Consider the following 20,860-nt stretch of genomic DNA (forward strand, 5'->3'; position numbering starts at 1 on the left):
TTTGCATTTGCGCGCTATTCTTTTTTAATACACATGTCTTTTGGTTCATAGCTGCAGCAGCTTTGGAAATACATGGGTATGCTCCCCCAAATTTTTTGCCTGTTTATTATGTATTCGGTCTGACCAGACTATCGAGGTTGAGCAGCCCTCCCCACCCCCCACATACACCTGTACTCAATCAGTGTCCACCATCAAATGGATATAGGAGGAGTCCCCTGTAGTGCATTTGCACATTTTTCCCAGCAAGGAGTGTTGTCTCCAAGGGTTAGAAGGGCTGGATTCATCTCTTTTTCATGGATAGTGTAGGACCCACTGATAATGGGGTACTTTGACGCAGTAGTGGGCTTGAGCACGATATGGCCATATGGTGGGACCAAACCCCCATTTTTATTTATGGACTCTCTTCAGATTTGGTAGTAATTTCTTTTGCATTTGCGCGCTATTCTTTTTTAATACACATGTCTTTTGGTTCATAGCTGCAGCAGCTTTGGAAATACATGGGTATGCTCCCCCAAATTTTTTGCCTGTTTATTATGTATTCGGTCTGACCAGACTATCGAGGTTGAGCAGCCCTCCCCACCCCCCACATACACCTGTACTCAATCAGTGTCCACCATCAAATGGATATAGGAGGAGTCCCCTGTAGTGCATTTGCACATTTTTCCCAGCAAGGAGTGTTGTCTCCAAGGGTTAGAAGGGCTGGATTCATCTCTTTTTCATGGATAGTGTAGGACCCACTGATAATGGGGTACTTTGACGCAGTAGTGGGCTTGAGCACGATATGGCCATATGGTGGGACCAAACCCCCATTTTTATTTATGGACTCTCTTCAGATTTGGTAGTAATTTCTTTTGCATTTGCGCGCTATTCTTTTTTAATACACATGTCTTTTGGTTCATAGCTGCAGCAGCTTTGGAAATACATGGGTATGCTCCCCCAAATTTTTTGCCTGTTTATTATGTATTCGGTCTGACCAGACTATCGAGGTTGAGCAGCCCTCCCCACCCCCCACATACACCTGTACTCAATCAGTGTCCACCATCAAATGGATATAGGAGGAGTCCCCTGTAGTGCATTTGCACATTTTTCCCAGCAAGGAGTGTTGTCTCCAAGGGTTAGAAGGGCTGGATTCATCTCTTTTTCATGGATAGTGTAGGACCCACTGATAATGGGGTACTTTGACGCAGTAGTGGGCTTGAGCACGATATGGCCATATGGTGGGACCAAACCCCCATTTTTATTTATGGACTCTCTTCAGATTTGGTAGTAATTTCTTTTGCATTTGCGCGCTATTCTTTTTTAATACACATGTCTTTTGGTTCATAGCTGCAGCAGCTTTGGAAATACATGGGTATGCTCCCCCAAATTTTTTGCCTGTTTATTATGTATTCGGTCTGACCAGACTATCGAGGTTGAGCAGCCCTCCCCACCCCCCACATACACCTGTACTCAATCAGTGTCCACCATCAAATGGATATAGGAGGAGTCCCCTGTAGTGCATTTGCACATTTTTCCCAGCAAGGAGTGTTGTCTCCAAGGGTTAGAAGGGCTGGATTCATCTCTTTTTCATGGATAGTGTAGGACCCACTGATAATGGGGTACTTTGACGCAGTAGTGGGCTTGAGCACGATATGGCCATATGGTGGGACCAAACCCCCATTTTTATTTATGGACTCTCTTCAGATTTGGTAGTAATTTCTTTTGCATTTGCGCGCTATTCTTTTTTAATACACATGTCTTTTGGTTCATAGCTGCAGCAGCTTTGGAAATACATGGGTATGCTCCCCCAAATTTTTTGCCTGTTTATTATGTATTCGGTCTGACCAGACTATCGAGGTTGAGCAGCCCTCCCCACCCCCCACATACACCTGTACTCAATCAGTGTCCACCATCAAATGGATATAGGAGGAGTCCCCTGTAGTGCATTTGCACATTTTTCCCAGCAAGGAGTGTTGTCTCCAAGGGTTAGAAGGGCTGGATTCATCTCTTTTTCATGGATAGTGTAGGACCCACTGATAATGGGGTACTTTGACGCAGTAGTGGGCTTGAGCACGATATGGCCATATGGTGGGACCAAACCCCCATTTTTATTTATGGACTCTCTTCAGATTTGGTAGTAATTTCTTTTGCATTTGCGCGCTATTCTTTTTTAATACACATGTCTTTTGGTTCATAGCTGCAGCAGCTTTGGAAATACATGGGTATGCTCCCCCAAATTTTTTGCCTGTTTATTATGTATTCGGTCTGACCAGACTATCGAGGTTGAGCAGCCCTCCCCACCCCCCACATACACCTGTACTCAATCAGTGTCCACCATCAAATGGATATAGGAGGAGTCCCCTGTAGTGCATTTGCACATTTTTCCCAGCAAGGAGTGTTGTCTCCAAGGGTTAGAAGGGCTGGATTCATCTCTTTTTCATGGATAGTGTAGGACCCACTGATAATGGGGTACTTTGACGCAGTAGTGGGCTTGAGCACGATATGGCCATATGGTGGGACCAAACCCCCATTTTTATTTATGGACTCTCTTCAGATTTGGTAGTAATTTCTTTTGCATTTGCGCGCTATTCTTTTTTAATACACATGTCTTTTGGTTCATAGCTGCAGCAGCTTTGGAAATACATGGGTATGCTCCCCCAAATTTTTTGCCTGTTTATTATGTATTCGGTCTGACCAGACTATCGAGGTTGAGCAGCCCTCCCCACCCCCCACATACACCTGTACTCAATCAGTGTCCACCATCAAATGGATATAGGAGGAGTCCCCTGTAGTGCATTTGCACATTTTTCCCAGCAAGGAGTGTTGTCTCCAAGGGTTAGAAGGGCTGGATTCATCTCTTTTTCATGGATAGTGTAGGACCCACTGATAATGGGGTACTTTGACGCAGTAGTGGGCTTGAGCACGATATGGCCATATGGTGGGACCAAACCCCCATTTTTATTTATGGACTCTCTTCAGATTTGGTAGTAATTTCTTTTGCATTTGCGCGCTATTCTTTTTTAATACACATGTCTTTTGGTTCATAGCTGCAGCAGCTTTGGAAATACATGGGTATGCTCCCCCAAATTTTTTGCCTGTTTATTATGTATTCGGTCTGACCAGACTATCGAGGTTGAGCAGCCCTCCCCACCCCCCACATACACCTGTACTCAATCAGTGTCCACCATCAAATGGATATAGGAGGAGTCCCCTGTAGTGCATTTGCACATTTTTCCCAGCAAGGAGTGTTGTCTCCAAGGGTTAGAAGGGCTGGATTCATCTCTTTTTCATGGATAGTGTAGGACCCACTGATAATGGGGTACTTTGACGCAGTAGTGGGCTTGAGCACGATATGGCCATATGGTGGGACCAAACCCCCATTTTTATTTATGGACTCTCTTCAGATTTGGTAGTAATTTCTTTTGCATTTGCGCGCTATTCTTTTTTAATACACATGTCTTTTGGTTCATAGCTGCAGCAGCTTTGGAAATACATGGGTATGCTCCCCCAAATTTTTTGCCTGTTTATTATGTATTCGGTCTGACCAGACTATCGAGGTTGAGCAGCCCTCCCCACCCCCCACATACACCTGTACTCAATCAGTGTCCACCATCAAATGGATATAGGAGGAGTCCCCTGTAGTGCATTTGCACATTTTTCCCAGCAAGGAGTGTTGTCTCCAAGGGTTAGAAGGGCTGGATTCATCTCTTTTTCATGGATAGTGTAGGACCCACTGATAATGGGGTACTTTGACGCAGTAGTGGGCTTGAGCACGATATGGCCATATGGTGGGACCAAACCCCCATTTTTATTTATGGACTCTCTTCAGATTTGGTAGTAATTTCTTTTGCATTTGCGCGCTATTCTTTTTTAATACACATGTCTTTTGGTTCATAGCTGCAGCAGCTTTGGAAATACATGGGTATGCTCCCCCAAATTTTTTGCCTGTTTATTATGTATTCGGTCTGACCAGACTATCGAGGTTGAGCAGCCCTCCCCACCCCCCACATACACCTGTACTCAATCAGTGTCCACCATCAAATGGATATAGGAGGAGTCCCCTGTAGTGCATTTGCACATTTTTCCCAGCAAGGAGTGTTGTCTCCAAGGGTTAGAAGGGCTGGATTCATCTCTTTTTCATGGATAGTGTAGGACCCACTGATAATGGGGTACTTTGACGCAGTAGTGGGCTTGAGCACGATATGGCCATATGGTGGGACCAAACCCCCATTTTTATTTATGGACTCTCTTCAGATTTGGTAGTAATTTCTTTTGCATTTGCGCGCTATTCTTTTTTAATACACATGTCTTTTGGTTCATAGCTGCAGCAGCTTTGGAAATACATGGGTATGCTCCCCCAAATTTTTTGCCTGTTTATTATGTATTCGGTCTGACCAGACTATCGAGGTTGAGCAGCCCTCCCCACCCCCCACATACACCTGTACTCAATCAGTGTCCACCATCAAATGGATATAGGAGGAGTCCCCTGTAGTGCATTTGCACATTTTTCCCAGCAAGGAGTGTTGTCTCCAAGGGTTAGAAGGGCTGGATTCATCTCTTTTTCATGGATAGTGTAGGACCCACTGATAATGGGGTACTTTGACGCAGTAGTGGGCTTGAGCACGATATGGCCATATGGTGGGACCAAACCCCCATTTTTATTTATGGACTCTCTTCAGATTTGGTAGTAATTTCTTTTGCATTTGCGCGCTATTCTTTTTTAATACACATGTCTTTTGGTTCATAGCTGCAGCAGCTTTGGAAATACATGGGTATGCTCCCCCAAATTTTTTGCCTGTTTATTATGTATTCGGTCTGACCAGACTATCGAGGTTGAGCAGCCCTCCCCACCCCCCACATACACCTGTACTCAATCAGTGTCCACCATCAAATGGATATAGGAGGAGTCCCCTGTAGTGCATTTGCACATTTTTCCCAGCAAGGAGTGTTGTCTCCAAGGGTTAGAAGGGCTGGATTCATCTCTTTTTCATGGATAGTGTAGGACCCACTGATAATGGGGTACTTTGACGCAGTAGTGGGCTTGAGCACGATATGGCCATATGGTGGGACCAAACCCCCATTTTTATTTATGGACTCTCTTCAGATTTGGTAGTAATTTCTTTTGCATTTGCGCGCTATTCTTTTTTAATACACATGTCTTTTGGTTCATAGCTGCAGCAGCTTTGGAAATACATGGGTATGCTCCCCCAAATTTTTTGCCTGTTTATTATGTATTCGGTCTGACCAGACTATCGAGGTTGAGCAGCCCTCCCCACCCCCCACATACACCTGTACTCAATCAGTGTCCACCATCAAATGGATATAGGAGGAGTCCCCTGTAGTGCATTTGCACATTTTTCCCAGCAAGGAGTGTTGTCTCCAAGGGTTAGAAGGGCTGGATTCATCTCTTTTTCATGGATAGTGTAGGACCCACTGATAATGGGGTACTTTGACGCAGTAGTGGGCTTGAGCACGATATGGCCATATGGTGGGACCAAACCCCCATTTTTATTTATGGACTCTCTTCAGATTTGGTAGTAATTTCTTTTGCATTTGCGCGCTATTCTTTTTTAATACACATGTCTTTTGGTTCATAGCTGCAGCAGCTTTGGAAATACATGGGTATGCTCCCCCAAATTTTTTGCCTGTTTATTATGTATTCGGTCTGACCAGACTATCGAGGTTGAGCAGCCCTCCCCACCCCCCACATACACCTGTACTCAATCAGTGTCCACCATCAAATGGATATAGGAGGAGTCCCCTGTAGTGCATTTGCACATTTTTCCCAGCAAGGAGTGTTGTCTCCAAGGGTTAGAAGGGCTGGATTCATCTCTTTTTCATGGATAGTGTAGGACCCACTGATAATGGGGTACTTTGACGCAGTAGTGGGCTTGAGCACGATATGGCCATATGGTGGGACCAAACCCCCATTTTTATTTATGGACTCTCTTCAGATTTGGTAGTAATTTCTTTTGCATTTGCGCGCTATTCTTTTTTAATACACATGTCTTTTGGTTCATAGCTGCAGCAGCTTTGGAAATACATGGGTATGCTCCCCCAAATTTTTTGCCTGTTTATTATGTATTCGGTCTGACCAGACTATCGAGGTTGAGCAGCCCTCCCCACCCCCCACATACACCTGTACTCAATCAGTGTCCACCATCAAATGGATATAGGAGGAGTCCCCTGTAGTGCATTTGCACATTTTTCCCAGCAAGGAGTGTTGTCTCCAAGGGTTAGAAGGGCTGGATTCATCTCTTTTTCATGGATAGTGTAGGACCCACTGATAATGGGGTACTTTGACGCAGTAGTGGGCTTGAGCACGATATGGCCATATGGTGGGACCAAACCCCCATTTTTATTTATGGACTCTCTTCAGATTTGGTAGTAATTTCTTTTGCATTTGCGCGCTATTCTTTTTTAATACACATGTCTTTTGGTTCATAGCTGCAGCAGCTTTGGAAATACATGGGTATGCTCCCCCAAATTTTTTGCCTGTTTATTATGTATTCGGTCTGACCAGACTATCGAGGTTGAGCAGCCCTCCCCACCCCCCACATACACCTGTACTCAATCAGTGTCCACCATCAAATGGATATAGGAGGAGTCCCCTGTAGTGCATTTGCACATTTTTCCCAGCAAGGAGTGTTGTCTCCAAGGGTTAGAAGGGCTGGATTCATCTCTTTTTCATGGATAGTGTAGGACCCACTGATAATGGGGTACTTTGACGCAGTAGTGGGCTTGAGCACGATATGGCCATATGGTGGGACCAAACCCCCATTTTTATTTATGGACTCTCTTCAGATTTGGTAGTAATTTCTTTTGCATTTGCGCGCTATTCTTTTTTAATACACATGTCTTTTGGTTCATAGCTGCAGCAGCTTTGGAAATACATGGGTATGCTCCCCCAAATTTTTTGCCTGTTTATTATGTATTCGGTCTGACCAGACTATCGAGGTTGAGCAGCCCTCCCCACCCCCCACATACACCTGTACTCAATCAGTGTCCACCATCAAATGGATATAGGAGGAGTCCCCTGTAGTGCATTTGCACATTTTTCCCAGCAAGGAGTGTTGTCTCCAAGGGTTAGAAGGGCTGGATTCATCTCTTTTTCATGGATAGTGTAGGACCCACTGATAATGGGGTACTTTGACGCAGTAGTGGGCTTGAGCACGATATGGCCATATGGTGGGACCAAACCCCCATTTTTATTTATGGACTCTCTTCAGATTTGGTAGTAATTTCTTTTGCATTTGCGCGCTATTCTTTTTTAATACACATGTCTTTTGGTTCATAGCTGCAGCAGCTTTGGAAATACATGGGTATGCTCCCCCAAATTTTTTGCCTGTTTATTATGTATTCGGTCTGACCAGACTATCGAGGTTGAGCAGCCCTCCCCACCCCCCACATACACCTGTACTCAATCAGTGTCCACCATCAAATGGATATAGGAGGAGTCCCCTGTAGTGCATTTGCACATTTTTCCCAGCAAGGAGTGTTGTCTCCAAGGGTTAGAAGGGCTGGATTCATCTCTTTTTCATGGATAGTGTAGGACCCACTGATAATGGGGTACTTTGACGCAGTAGTGGGCTTGAGCACGATATGGCCATATGGTGGGACCAAACCCCCATTTTTATTTATGGACTCTCTTCAGATTTGGTAGTAATTTCTTTTGCATTTGCGCGCTATTCTTTTTTAATACACATGTCTTTTGGTTCATAGCTGCAGCAGCTTTGGAAATACATGGGTATGCTCCCCCAAATTTTTTGCCTGTTTATTATGTATTCGGTCTGACCAGACTATCGAGGTTGAGCAGCCCTCCCCACCCCCCACATACACCTGTACTCAATCAGTGTCCACCATCAAATGGATATAGGAGGAGTCCCCTGTAGTGCATTTGCACATTTTTCCCAGCAAGGAGTGTTGTCTCCAAGGGTTAGAAGGGCTGGATTCATCTCTTTTTCATGGATAGTGTAGGACCCACTGATAATGGGGTACTTTGACGCAGTAGTGGGCTTGAGCACGATATGGCCATATGGTGGGACCAAACCCCCATTTTTATTTATGGACTCTCTTCAGATTTGGTAGTAATTTCTTTTGCATTTGCGCGCTATTCTTTTTTAATACACATGTCTTTTGGTTCATAGCTGCAGCAGCTTTGGAAATACATGGGTATGCTCCCCCAAATTTTTTGCCTGTTTATTATGTATTCGGTCTGACCAGACTATCGAGGTTGAGCAGCCCTCCCCACCCCCCACATACACCTGTACTCAATCAGTGTCCACCATCAAATGGATATAGGAGGAGTCCCCTGTAGTGCATTTGCACATTTTTCCCAGCAAGGAGTGTTGTCTCCAAGGGTTAGAAGGGCTGGATTCATCTCTTTTTCATGGATAGTGTAGGACCCACTGATAATGGGGTACTTTGACGCAGTAGTGGGCTTGAGCACGATATGGCCATATGGTGGGACCAAACCCCCATTTTTATTTATGGACTCTCTTCAGATTTGGTAGTAATTTCTTTTGCATTTGCGCGCTATTCTTTTTTAATACACATGTCTTTTGGTTCATAGCTGCAGCAGCTTTGGAAATACATGGGTATGCTCCCCCAAATTTTTTGCCTGTTTATTATGTATTCGGTCTGACCAGACTATCGAGGTTGAGCAGCCCTCCCCACCCCCCACATACACCTGTACTCAATCAGTGTCCACCATCAAATGGATATAGGAGGAGTCCCCTGTAGTGCATTTGCACATTTTTCCCAGCAAGGAGTGTTGTCTCCAAGGGTTAGAAGGGCTGGATTCATCTCTTTTTCATGGATAGTGTAGGACCCACTGATAATGGGGTACTTTGACGCAGTAGTGGGCTTGAGCACGATATGGCCATATGGTGGGACCAAACCCCCATTTTTATTTATGGACTCTCTTCAGATTTGGTAGTAATTTCTTTTGCATTTGCGCGCTATTCTTTTTTAATACACATGTCTTTTGGTTCATAGCTGCAGCAGCTTTGGAAATACATGGGTATGCTCCCCCAAATTTTTTGCCTGTTTATTATGTATTCGGTCTGACCAGACTATCGAGGTTGAGCAGCCCTCCCCACCCCCCACATACACCTGTACTCAATCAGTGTCCACCATCAAATGGATATAGGAGGAGTCCCCTGTAGTGCATTTGCACATTTTTCCCAGCAAGGAGTGTTGTCTCCAAGGGTTAGAAGGGCTGGATTCATCTCTTTTTCATGGATAGTGTAGGACCCACTGATAATGGGGTACTTTGACGCAGTAGTGGGCTTGAGCACGATATGGCCATATGGTGGGACCAAACCCCCATTTTTATTTATGGACTCTCTTCAGATTTGGTAGTAATTTCTTTTGCATTTGCGCGCTATTCTTTTTTAATACACATGTCTTTTGGTTCATAGCTGCAGCAGCTTTGGAAATACATGGGTATGCTCCCCCAAATTTTTTGCCTGTTCTATGCTCGCTTCCCCAGGCAGCACCCTCAGAACCTCCCCACACAGCGCGAAGGCCGGACAAGGAGGGACAGTTGCCGATGCATGGATGTTTTTATGGGCTTCAGAGACCGCATCCCATGTTGAATTAGGCATGCATGGCTGCACCCTTCCTCCTCTGGGTGCATGGCAAGGCACGGCCCTTAAGGCCCTTCAAAATCCTCAGCACCAAGCCCATGATGCTCTTAATCCGGCCCTGGTCCTCCTCCACCGCCGCTTCCACCTACACCACCCATAGGTGTGCGCAGCCTATTGCATTAAGGTGTGCACCCCAAAGTTGAAATACACATGCATGTGTTTGCCAGCAGGGAGAGTAATGTATCGGGGCCATGTACCTGTAGGCAAAGAGAAATAGAGCAGAGCAGGTCCGAGGGAGATCTTTCCCATCTCCTCACTGGCAATGCTATGTGCCCTAGGTGATTAGGGTGTGCCCAGGCACACCCGGCACACCCTGTGCGCATGCCTATGTCACCGCCACATCCACCACCACCTCAACCTCCCTCCTACTCCATATGGGCCTCGTCCTTCAGAGATGAAGAAGAACATTGTTTTATTTTTCTGTTTTTTTTTTGTTGTCTTAAGTTATTTCCCTATCCACATTTGTTTGCAGATCACTTGCCATGCTCTTAATTACGTTTTGCTGCCATTTGCAGCACACTAGCCCTTTCCTTTGGTGTTTTAGAGCCATTTTAGTGCCTTAAAGTTCGGGTCCCCATTGACTTCAATGGGGTTCGGTGTCCGGGAAAAGTTCGGTAAAAGTCCGGGACACGGACCCGGCCTTTTTTTTAAAGTTCGGCCGAACCCGTCGAACACGGACATCTAGGTGTCCGCTCAACCCTACTTAAAATATGTTTACAAGTTGTATAATCCCAGTTTTTGAGAAAATTCTTCTGACGTTTACATAGTTAGCAAGATTGAAAAAAGACACAAGTTCATTTAGTTCAACCAATTAAAAAAAAAAAAAAAAAAAACCAATAAAAAAAGAAACAACCATACAATCCTATAACCACAGTTGATCCTGAGGAAGGCAAAAAACCCCAGCAAAGCATGATCCAATTTGCCCCAGCACGAGAAAAAATTCCTTCCTGATCCTCCGAGAGGCAGTCGGATATTCCCTGGCTCAACTTTAATTATAAATGTGAGTATCCAGTTATATTATGTTTATTTAGGAACAACTCCAGGCCTTTTTTAAAGCAATCTACTGAGCTGTCCAGAACCACCTTTGGAGGTAATCGAATCCACATTTTCACAGCAATTACTGTGAAGAAACCTTTCAGTATTTAAATCTCTTTTCCTCTAGATGTAAATAGTGCCCCCTTGTCCTCTGTGATGATCTTAAAGTGAATAACTCATTACCAAGTTCACTTATATGGACCCCTTATGTATATATACATGTTGATCATATCTCCTCTTCTCAAGAGAAAATAAATTCAGTTTCTCAAATCTATCCTCATAGCTGAGCTCCTCCATGCCTCAAAACAGTTTGGTTGCACTTCTCTGCACTTTCTTTGGTTCCCCGATATCATATTCCAGATTAGGTGTTACTAATCTTTTTTACAGGAGCAAAATGATATCTTTCTCTCTGGAGTACATACCTCGCTTAAAACAAGAAAGGACTTTGCTTGCTTTGGAAACCACAGCTTGGCATTGCATGCTATTATTAAGCTTAGGATCTACCAGAACACCCAGATCCTTCTCCGCTATGGATTCCCCCCAGTTGTATCCCCCCTATGTATGATGCATGCATATTCTTAGCCCCCAAGTGCATAACTTTACATTTATCAACATTAAACCTCATTTGCCATATAGTCACCCAATGAATAGTGGTCGGCTTGTAAATTGGAGAAATCCTGTAAGGATTGTATTCCATTGCATAGCTTAGTGTCATCTGCAATGACTGGAATTATACTTTTAATCCCAGACCCTACATCATTTATAAAGTTATTAAAAAGTAAGGGTCCAAACACTGAACCTTGATGTACACCACTTATAACCTTAGACCATTAGGAGTAAGAATCATCAACCGCTACTCTCTGAATTCTATCTTTTAGCCAGTGTTCTATCCATATACAAACTGATCTTTCCAAGTCTGTAGGCTTTACCTGACACATAAGTCGTGTGTGGAAAACTGTTTAAAATGCTTTCAAAATATCCAAGTATAATACATCCACAGCCACTCCTCTGTCCAAGGATTTTACTTACCTCTTCAAAAAAGTGTTTGACAACTTCTGTCTTTCATTAATCCATTCTGTCTGTTGCTTAAAATATTTTTTTCCCAGCAAGAACTCATCTACATGGTCTTTTGTTAAACTCTCCAGTTTCTTCCCGACTATAGAAGTTAAACTAACAGGTCTATAGTTACATGGTAAAGACTTTGATCCCTTTTAAAATATAGGCACCACATTGGTTCCTACGCCAATCCAGTGATACTATTCCAGTTATGAGTCCCGAAAAGTTAGAAACAATGGCTTTGAAATGACAGAGCTCAATTCTTTTAAGATTCGTGGGGGGACGCCATCTGGTCAGGTATTTTATCCACCTTTATTCTGTCTAAATATTTTTGGACCATGTCACATTTGAGCCATTGTGGATAATTTGGGGCTGTGTCAATACAATCCCCATTATAGACATGAGCTCCTCCATGCTCCTTTGTTTGTGTGACCATATTAAAATATGATTACTCCAACACTTTCTCGCCCCTTGATTTTGATTGGACCTCTCCCAAATCGACATAGCCAGTTTTGAATATACATGCAAAAATGATCTCCACACTTGTGGCTGGATTTTTACTTTATACTTCTAGCTGTTGGCTTTGCCTCTCCCACACATCTCTTCATTATGTAGTTAAATGGAAGTGAGACTTGGGTCTCCAAGTGGACACCAAGGACTGGCCTGATATTTGGACCGCTACCAAATCGGCTTCACAAAATATAGTGGCCTTCCTCCCACTTTGTTTGTGGCCGTGCAGGACTTAGACCCAGCCATGGCTCTAGTACACAAAACCTCTAGATGTGACTTAAAAACAATTTATACTCCAGCAGGTTTTCCAGGCCATTGCAAAGGCCTGGAAAACTCATCATCTCAATATTACAGAAACTAAAAACAGAATTACCAGGGCCATGATACATGCTAGGGTTGAAGCTGTCCTGCTAAATAGGGTTAAGAAATACAGTATGAACGTTTGTGGAAACTATGGGTGGACCACATTACCTCCCAGCTGACTTTGATAAAACTTTATTATCTCCTTTTTACTCTAAGCACTCCAAGCCCCCAGGGCCTGACCTCATCCTCTCTCTCTCTCTCCTCTATACCTACTTTTTCTTCCTTTGTTTCCCCTTTTTTCCCCCCACTTTTTGTAGCATCTCTCTTTTCTATTTCCTAGCTCCTCCTACCTATGGGCTACCCTTATTAGCAGTTGCCCATCTTCCAGGATGCTACCCAATATGATGGCAGTCACTTTTGATTCCACGCTAGTTCAAGAACCAACTTTTGGAATGGTGGTTTATTTCCCTTCTGCATTATCAGGTCCCTTTGAGTCCCTTCCTCACGTTATAAGGTGTCTTATATCCCTTGTGACCTATACTACATGGTATCAAGTATCAACTGCTTGTTTGCATGCCATGAGGGTGTGCACTTGTACAATCTCAATGGGTGCTAGTGACAAATCCTACTAATATATACATTGTGTTATTGCAGTTGTCAAATGTTTTACTCTACTGGTAATTTTACACACTTTTGGACTGTATCCCTATCATTTTTATGCATTTTTTGTGTATTCTGCTCCTTCCCCCTCTTTTTGGGGTTATTATCCTGTGTCTTTATCCTTTGTATGTTTGCCACTTTTTAAAAAAAATAAAAAATTTGAAGAAGGAAATCTGATTACTTCAAACTGACTGGGGAGAAGAGGGGAGTCAGGTTGCAGGTTGCTATAGAAGGCTATCTTTATTAGACGGCGTCTTTTGATGACGAGACGCGTCGGGTAGCGCTCACGGTGACGCACGCCGATACGGGGAGGAGACGTGGCGGCCATCTTCTTGGTGGTTTTCGGAATACAGCACGGCACATGGAGAGGAACACACATTAACAGCTAAGATGCTCATTTTATTTTATTTTATTGTAAGTGTTCTTAACCGGTTGTGCAAATAAAAGCTTTATGCAGTCTGCGCTATGAGAGTGTCCCGCTTTCTATTCTATTTCATATCCTGTATATGGTTGAACCTGTGAGCCCTGGATCATTGGAAGGAGGATCGCTCTTTGCCCCTACACATTTGGCCATATTGGATCTCTGTAATGGAGGTCACTTCCATTTGGTAAGAGGCGGTGTGATTAGAGTGCTTGGTGGCGGTTCTCCGGGTCTGCGGTTTCCCACAATTTCTTCCATTTGAAGTGGACACTGAAGGACTGCTTTGTCCAGTTTATTTGGGACTTTTCATTTAGGATTAGCGCCGCAGTATTTATATTATCTTCTTTGGATCTGTAAAATAATCCTGATTTGCGTGGCTGCTTTCCACTTTTAGATATTTATGTTAATTTTATCTCATGTTTTTAGCGCAGCAATACTGTTACTTATTATCTTTATTTTGACGAAATTGGCAAGTCTGAAACAAAACATATTTAATTTAAATCTGATGTCTGTGCTCCAGTAAGCGATAAGAACTTTAAGTGCCGGTTCACACTAGGTCGCTAATAACTTAGGGGGCGACCTGTGAAGTCGCGTGCAGCGCGACTTCGGCGCGACTTGCACGGACCTCATAAAATGAATGTCTATGCAAGTCGCTTTCATGTCGCCCCGAAGTAGTACAGGACCCTTTTTCTAAGTCGGAGCGACTTGTGTAGCTCCTATTAGAACCGGTCCTGTACTACACTATGGGAGCGACGTTGCACGACTTGTCAGGCTGACCAAGTCGCCTGACAAGTCGTACCAGTGTGAATGGACACTAAAAAGTCATAGCAAGACTGAACACCCTCATACTAGAACACAATCAAATTGAGCAAATCAAGTTGAATAAACAGTACTAACCAGGGTGTGACCAGCCTCAAAATTACTAATTAAGCTCTGTTGTAAAATTACATATACTACCTTAAGCAGAACACTCCACTGGCTCTAACGTATACTGATCCTAACTGGGGTTAATTAACCTCCATTAAGCCAGAGATTCCTTATTGGCTGTGGTAAAACCAATTATAAGAAATACATAATTGGAGTCCAGCACTACTTGACCTGTAACTGCCCCTTTAATACATCACATTTCAGATTCTACACATAATCCATAATTTAGTTATGATAGAATTACATTCAGTACAAGTGTCCACTCAAATGTATAAGAAAATATCAAACACTCATTATCTTGCAAGGTGGAGAAAGCTGATGTGACTCATTACATCTCCTAAGGTGAATAGACATCAATATTATGTTTGATATCTATGATTGTGATTTCCTTCTATTCAGTATGCTATTCAGTAATACATTAATACATTAATTATATGATTATAAAACTTGGTCATCATCATAAATGCTTCAACAAAATTTTATCCCATCCTTCAGCTCTCTTGAATGAGTATTTGGCTCAGTGACACCTCCCAAAGTGAAGTGGGTGATACCACTATAATGAGCTAGGGCAGTGGTTCTCAACTCCGGTCCTCGGGACCCACCAACAGGCCAGGTTTGCAAGATAACTAAATTACATCACAGGTGATCTCATTTGCTGCTCAGTGATTGTGGTATTCTAGTCTGCATCCCCCAAGGTAATACTTAAAATCTGGCCTGTTAGTGGGTCCCGAGGACCGGAATTGAGAACCACTGAGCTAGGGGGATAGTAGTAGCGTTGGTTGCAATTAGGAATGTTGAATAAAAATAAGAGGTGTGTGTGTTGAGAGTGAAAGCACACAAAAAGAAGAGAAAAGAAGAACATTTTCAAAAAATGTTCATATGTGTTTCATCTGTTGTGTAACATAGAGTCAAGTGTGCTGCCAGGAAATGCTCTTTTGTCCGGGGGAGAGGAGAAACCCCCAACAAGTGGCACTCTCCTACAATCCAGGCATCCTCACATCTAGAGCAGGGCTAAGTATATCTCCTTTAATTTTTTCCCTGTAGGATGTTGGTAGAAATATAAATACAAAAAAGAATGTAAATTTGTCACTGCATCTTTCTGTTTGTTGGCTTAAAGTGGGTAGAATTCCAGGGGGGGCGCTGAGTAGTTTTTTTTTTTTTTTTTGAAAGGAGGTTGGTAGGGCGAATACGTTTGGGGACCTCTGCTCTAGAAGGTCCAAAGAAAGTTGTTGCAATTGGAAGATGAAAGCTCTCAATTGAAACTATGCACAAATGTTGAGCCAGCGACTTTGGTACACCAGATGGAACTACTCTAAAGTGAATTGGACTCTGCACAGGAACCAAAATCCAGGTTAATTATTTTTTTCTATGATTCCCACTTATTTTACTGTTGTTATTGTCTATTTTGTAATATTGTAAATATATTCTTGCACTGTTTGTTTTCTTTTCTTTAATTAAAACATAATTTAAACATTGTTAAAGTGATTGCAAACCCTCAACTTGTAAAACAACTCATTCAGTTTAAAATATAAATGAAAGTCAAAACATTTGTGTATAGATATAAAAAACAATTATAAAGATTTGCCCCTTTTTTATAGGTGATCCCATTCCCTCTGTTCTCAGCTGCATTAGAGCTAGAGGAGAAGAAGTAGCAGCACACCAAACTTCCCACTGAATGGTTGTATAGGTTGGGGGGGGGGGTTGTCGGGATAAGTCACATAATTGGAAGAGAGCAGGCTGAGTTCCCAGTGTAGTCAGTTTTAATAGGAAAGCAGAGGGACTGGCAGAAACAGCAGGGATTTTACAGAAAGGAAGCAGTACAAAGAGAAGAGGATACTTTTTCATAGAAGTGCACGGTACAGCAGGCACATGTTAGGAATATGAAATATTGGGTTTACATTTCTATACGTTGCTTCTCTAAAAAATACATTAACCGGTTGCCGACCGCCACAAATACATATACTGCGGCGGTCAGCCCCCGACCAGGCAAAGTGACGTACCGGTACGTCACTAGCCTGTCACTTGCTTGTGAGCCAATAGCGGGCGCGCGCCCGCCCCGGCTCGTTCCCTGGGAAGTCCGTGCGTGTGACTGGCGGACCTGATGTCCGCCGGTCACTCGCGATCGTCCGCCGTGAAGGGAGAAAGGCAGGCGGTGTGGCAGGCGCAGCACTATAAAGTGCCTTATGCGCTGTGGCATTAGAAGAATTGGATCTCTCTGACTTCAGTCTAACCAGACTGTCTGTTACTCTATAAATTCCTCTAATACCGTTCGATGGAAAGCAGTAGGTTTAAAGAGCACACCAAACGCTTAAGATATCTTCTTTATTAACTTCAACTTTTCTTCATAGATAACAGTGACACTTTTGCAGCAGACAGTCCATGTACAACATGTGCTGAATACAGTATAACAAATGGTGGATATATTTCTCTCTCTATTGCTGTTTGAGTTTGTTTGCTTGAGTTTGGTTTTGAGTTGTTAGAGTTGTTTGGGTTTGTTCGATAGTTTGAATTCAATATAACCTTTGAAGTTTGATAGTTTGTTTGTTTGATAGTTTGTTTGTTTGTTTGTTTGATAGTTGTTTGTTTGATTTCGTGTTCGAGTTTGTTTGGTGGAACTACAAGTGAACACATAACTAGTTCAGTATACAGCTCATAATCACATTACTAACAATAGGAACATGTATAACTGTTAATTACCTATTTTTGGCCACTTGCTTCCATAAAACTGCCCTGTGGATCTGTGTGTCTATTCAGTTCTCTTCTGTAGTGGAAAATGAGAAGGCTGGCTGAAGCATGAGGCTTCAGAGAAAAAATGGGTGTAAGGCTGGCTGTAATTGGCCAAGACTGTTGCTGAGTGTGAGATTGGCTGTGATTGGCCACAAACTCCTTATGGGTAATAAAGTTTAACTCTGTGCTTTCTGGTTTCAACTCTGCTGTGTCTGAGCTTACCTTACATGCATACAAATGAATCTTACAGGCATATGTTTCCTTTGCTTCTGTGAACACAACATACAACTGTTATGTGACATCCAAACATGAAATCACAGTAAATAACTCTGCTTTTGTCTCTCACATATAAACATATGCACTGTATTGAGGTTATTAACAGGTCTAGCTGTATATGCATGTAGGTCATATTAGCAACCTAGGACAGGCTCTAGCTGGCCAACTACACTCCCACCAAAATTACCTATAATTCTATGTTTTCTATAGTAGGATTTGAACATGAATTTGGGGAATTTTCTATCAGGTTCTCAACTTCCAAGTGTCTTTTATCACTTTCAAGTAGATCAACTAACTGCTGTATAGGACGTTCCAACTTGAGTGGAGTAGTGAGACGTTTTCCATTTTGAACATCTGGCTAGTCTTTCAAGTATTTCATCTTGACACTTGGCAGCAGTGCTCAATGTTTGTACAACTTTTATTTCTGGATCACCCATGGACAATTCGGTGTAACCTTCACTGTGTATGATCTCCTTTTCCCAAAGGAACTCTGGACCGGTGAACCAATTTGAATTTCTCAATTCTGTTACATTCAGGCCTCTTGAAGCATGATCTGCTGGGTTATGCTTTGTATCAATGTGATGCCAATGTTCCGGATTTGTTATTTCCCGAATTTTCTGAACTCTGTTGGCGACAAAGACATGGAATCTTTGAGCTTCGTTATTTATGTATCCTAGGACAACTCGTGAGTCTGTCCAAAAGTATTCTTCATCTATTTTTAACTCTAATTCTTCTCTCAGAAACTTGCTTACTGATGCTGAAACAACAGCTGCTGTCAGTTCAAGTCTTGGTATTGTCTGAATACTGGTAGGTGCGACTCTGGTCTTTCCCATAACCAGGGCACAGTGTATTTTTCTTTCTCCTATCACTCTGATGTAGGAGCACTGACCATAACCATAACTACTGGCGTCTGAAAAGTGATGAAGTTCTATTTTCTTGTACTCTCCGAAATCATGAGGTACAAAACATCTGGGTATCCGAACTTCTCTTAAATTCTGCAAGTCTCTTATCCAAGCCTCCCACCTTGGCCTCAAATCTTCAGGCATGGGTTCATCCCATCCCAACTTCCGTCTGCATAATTCTTGTAGTATTTCTTTTGCTTTGAGGATCACTGGGGCCAAGAATCCCAATGGATCATATATAGAAGCCACTGCGGAAAGAATGGTACGTCTAGTTGCAACTTTCTCTTCAAAGGATACTTCAAAGAAAAACTCATCATTCTCTACATTCCATCCCAATCCAAGTACATTCTGAACTGGAAGATGATCATAATTGAGATCTACATCCTTCATTGTTGATGCACGTTCAAAGTCACTGATGGATTCCAGTACCTCTCTGTTGTTTTAGATGAATTTATGAAGGCGCAGATTTCCTCTTGCGCATAACTCTTGGCTTTCTTTTACTAGTTTGATTGCAGATTCTGTGGACTCTAGACTTATAAGACCATCATCTACATAGAAGTTTTTCTCAAGAAAATTTGCTGCTGATGGGCAATCCTCTTCATTTTTGTTGGCCAGGTACTTCATACCATAATTGGCGCAACCTGGAGACGATGCTGCTCCAAACAAGTGTACTTTCATTCTGTATTCTGCTGGCTCTGTATCTGTATCTCCGTCCTCCTTCTTCACATGAAACTGGTGGAACATCTTTTCAACGTCACACATGACCGCTACGGAATAATTTCTGAATCTACAGAGTTCTCCAGGCAGAGTGTTTGTAAGGTCTGGTCCTTTTAGTAGATGATCGTTCAATGCAACACCATCATACTTTGCTGAGCAATCAAATACTACTCTAATCTTATCTGGTTTCTTTGGGTGGTAAACACCTTGATGTGGGATGTACCACACTTCTCCTTCTTTAGGTTGGTTATTCACCTTCTCTGCATGTCCTTCTTCAAGGATGCCTTCCATGAATTTAAAATAATCTTGCTTGAATTTGGGATCTCTTCCCATCTTTTTCTTCAGGCATTTCAATCTTGCTAGGGCAAGATTTCTGTTATTTGGCAGACAAGGTCGTTCTCTAAAGGGTAAGGGCATTTCAAGATAACCTTGTTGATTCTGCTGAATACTTTCTTCTAGAGTGTGTACGAACTTTATGTCTTCTTGAGATACACTCTTTTCTTCAGAACTTATGTCTGCAAAGTCAGACTCAAGGATCTTGATTACTTTTGCTGAACTTACAGTTGGTAACTCTTGGACGGATATTCGATGACACAATCCTGTCACCTGCCTTGAGTTTGCAATCTGCTGTTTTCCTCCAACAACACCCCATCCTAGATCAGTTCGAACAGCGTAGGGTTCACCCTTTCCTCCTGTGATTACCTCTCGTGGTACCAAAGCTTCGGGACAATCGTAGCCTATCAACAGTCCAACACCAAACTCCTTCAGCGGGGACATTTCATGTGATATGACAGATAGGTGTTCTCATTTATTGGCTGTTTTACAGGTAGGTATGCGATCTCGATCTAGAGGTATATCGTCTTTCGTATAGGCTGGAGGTAGATTTAATGTGAGGTTTGAATGAAGTCCTCTAACTCTCAATCCTTTGACTCTTTGACTGTTCACTAATGTATCTCTCCCCGTCATTGTGGTGAGTTTGAGCTTCACTGGTTCTGTAGCCACTTGTAATTTCTTGCAGATTTCTTGATCAATGAAGGTAACATCGCTTTGGGCATCCAATAGTGCATAGGCATATACCTTCTTATTCCTCCTTTTAGGATTTGAAATGCACACTGGTACGACCATTGATGTGCCGTTGCTTTCTCCTTCCCTTACTCTGCAAGAGAATACTGATACTTTCTTTTCTTCCTCAGCATCTTTAGGTATTGAGGATTCATCCTTCTTTGGACGTTCTTCATGTAGTGGTGTAGGATGGCGTCCTTTGCAAACACTACATGTGGCCCTTTTCTTACACTCCTTAGTAATATGTCCTTTTCTTAGGCATCCAAAACACAGTTGATTATCAAGTACAAATTTTTTCTTTTCATTTGAGGACTTGTCTTTCAATTGTTGGCACTTGTGTATGGAGTGGTTCTCTCCACAGAACATACACTTAAAGGTAGTCTGAGGATTTGTCAGTTCTGTCTCTCTACTGATCACAGTAGTGACTTTGAACTTGCTCTCGTAGGTATCTAGACCTTTAGCTGCTGTGTTGGTTGCAAAGCTAGCTGCTCTTGAACGTCTTATATCTCTCGCAGGCCTTTCTTCTAAGGATTTTAAGGCATAAGATGCTGTTACTGGGTTACATGCTATTCGTGCTTCCTTATTGACAAACTCAGAGAACTTTTCAAAACTTGGGAAGTCCTTATTTAGATCTA

The sequence above is a fragment of the Pelophylax lessonae genome (genome assembly GCF_965119305.1).
Source record: "Pelophylax lessonae genome assembly, chromosome: 1".
In the NCBI taxonomy this organism is placed as follows: domain Eukaryota; kingdom Metazoa; phylum Chordata; class Amphibia; order Anura; family Ranidae; genus Pelophylax; species Pelophylax lessonae.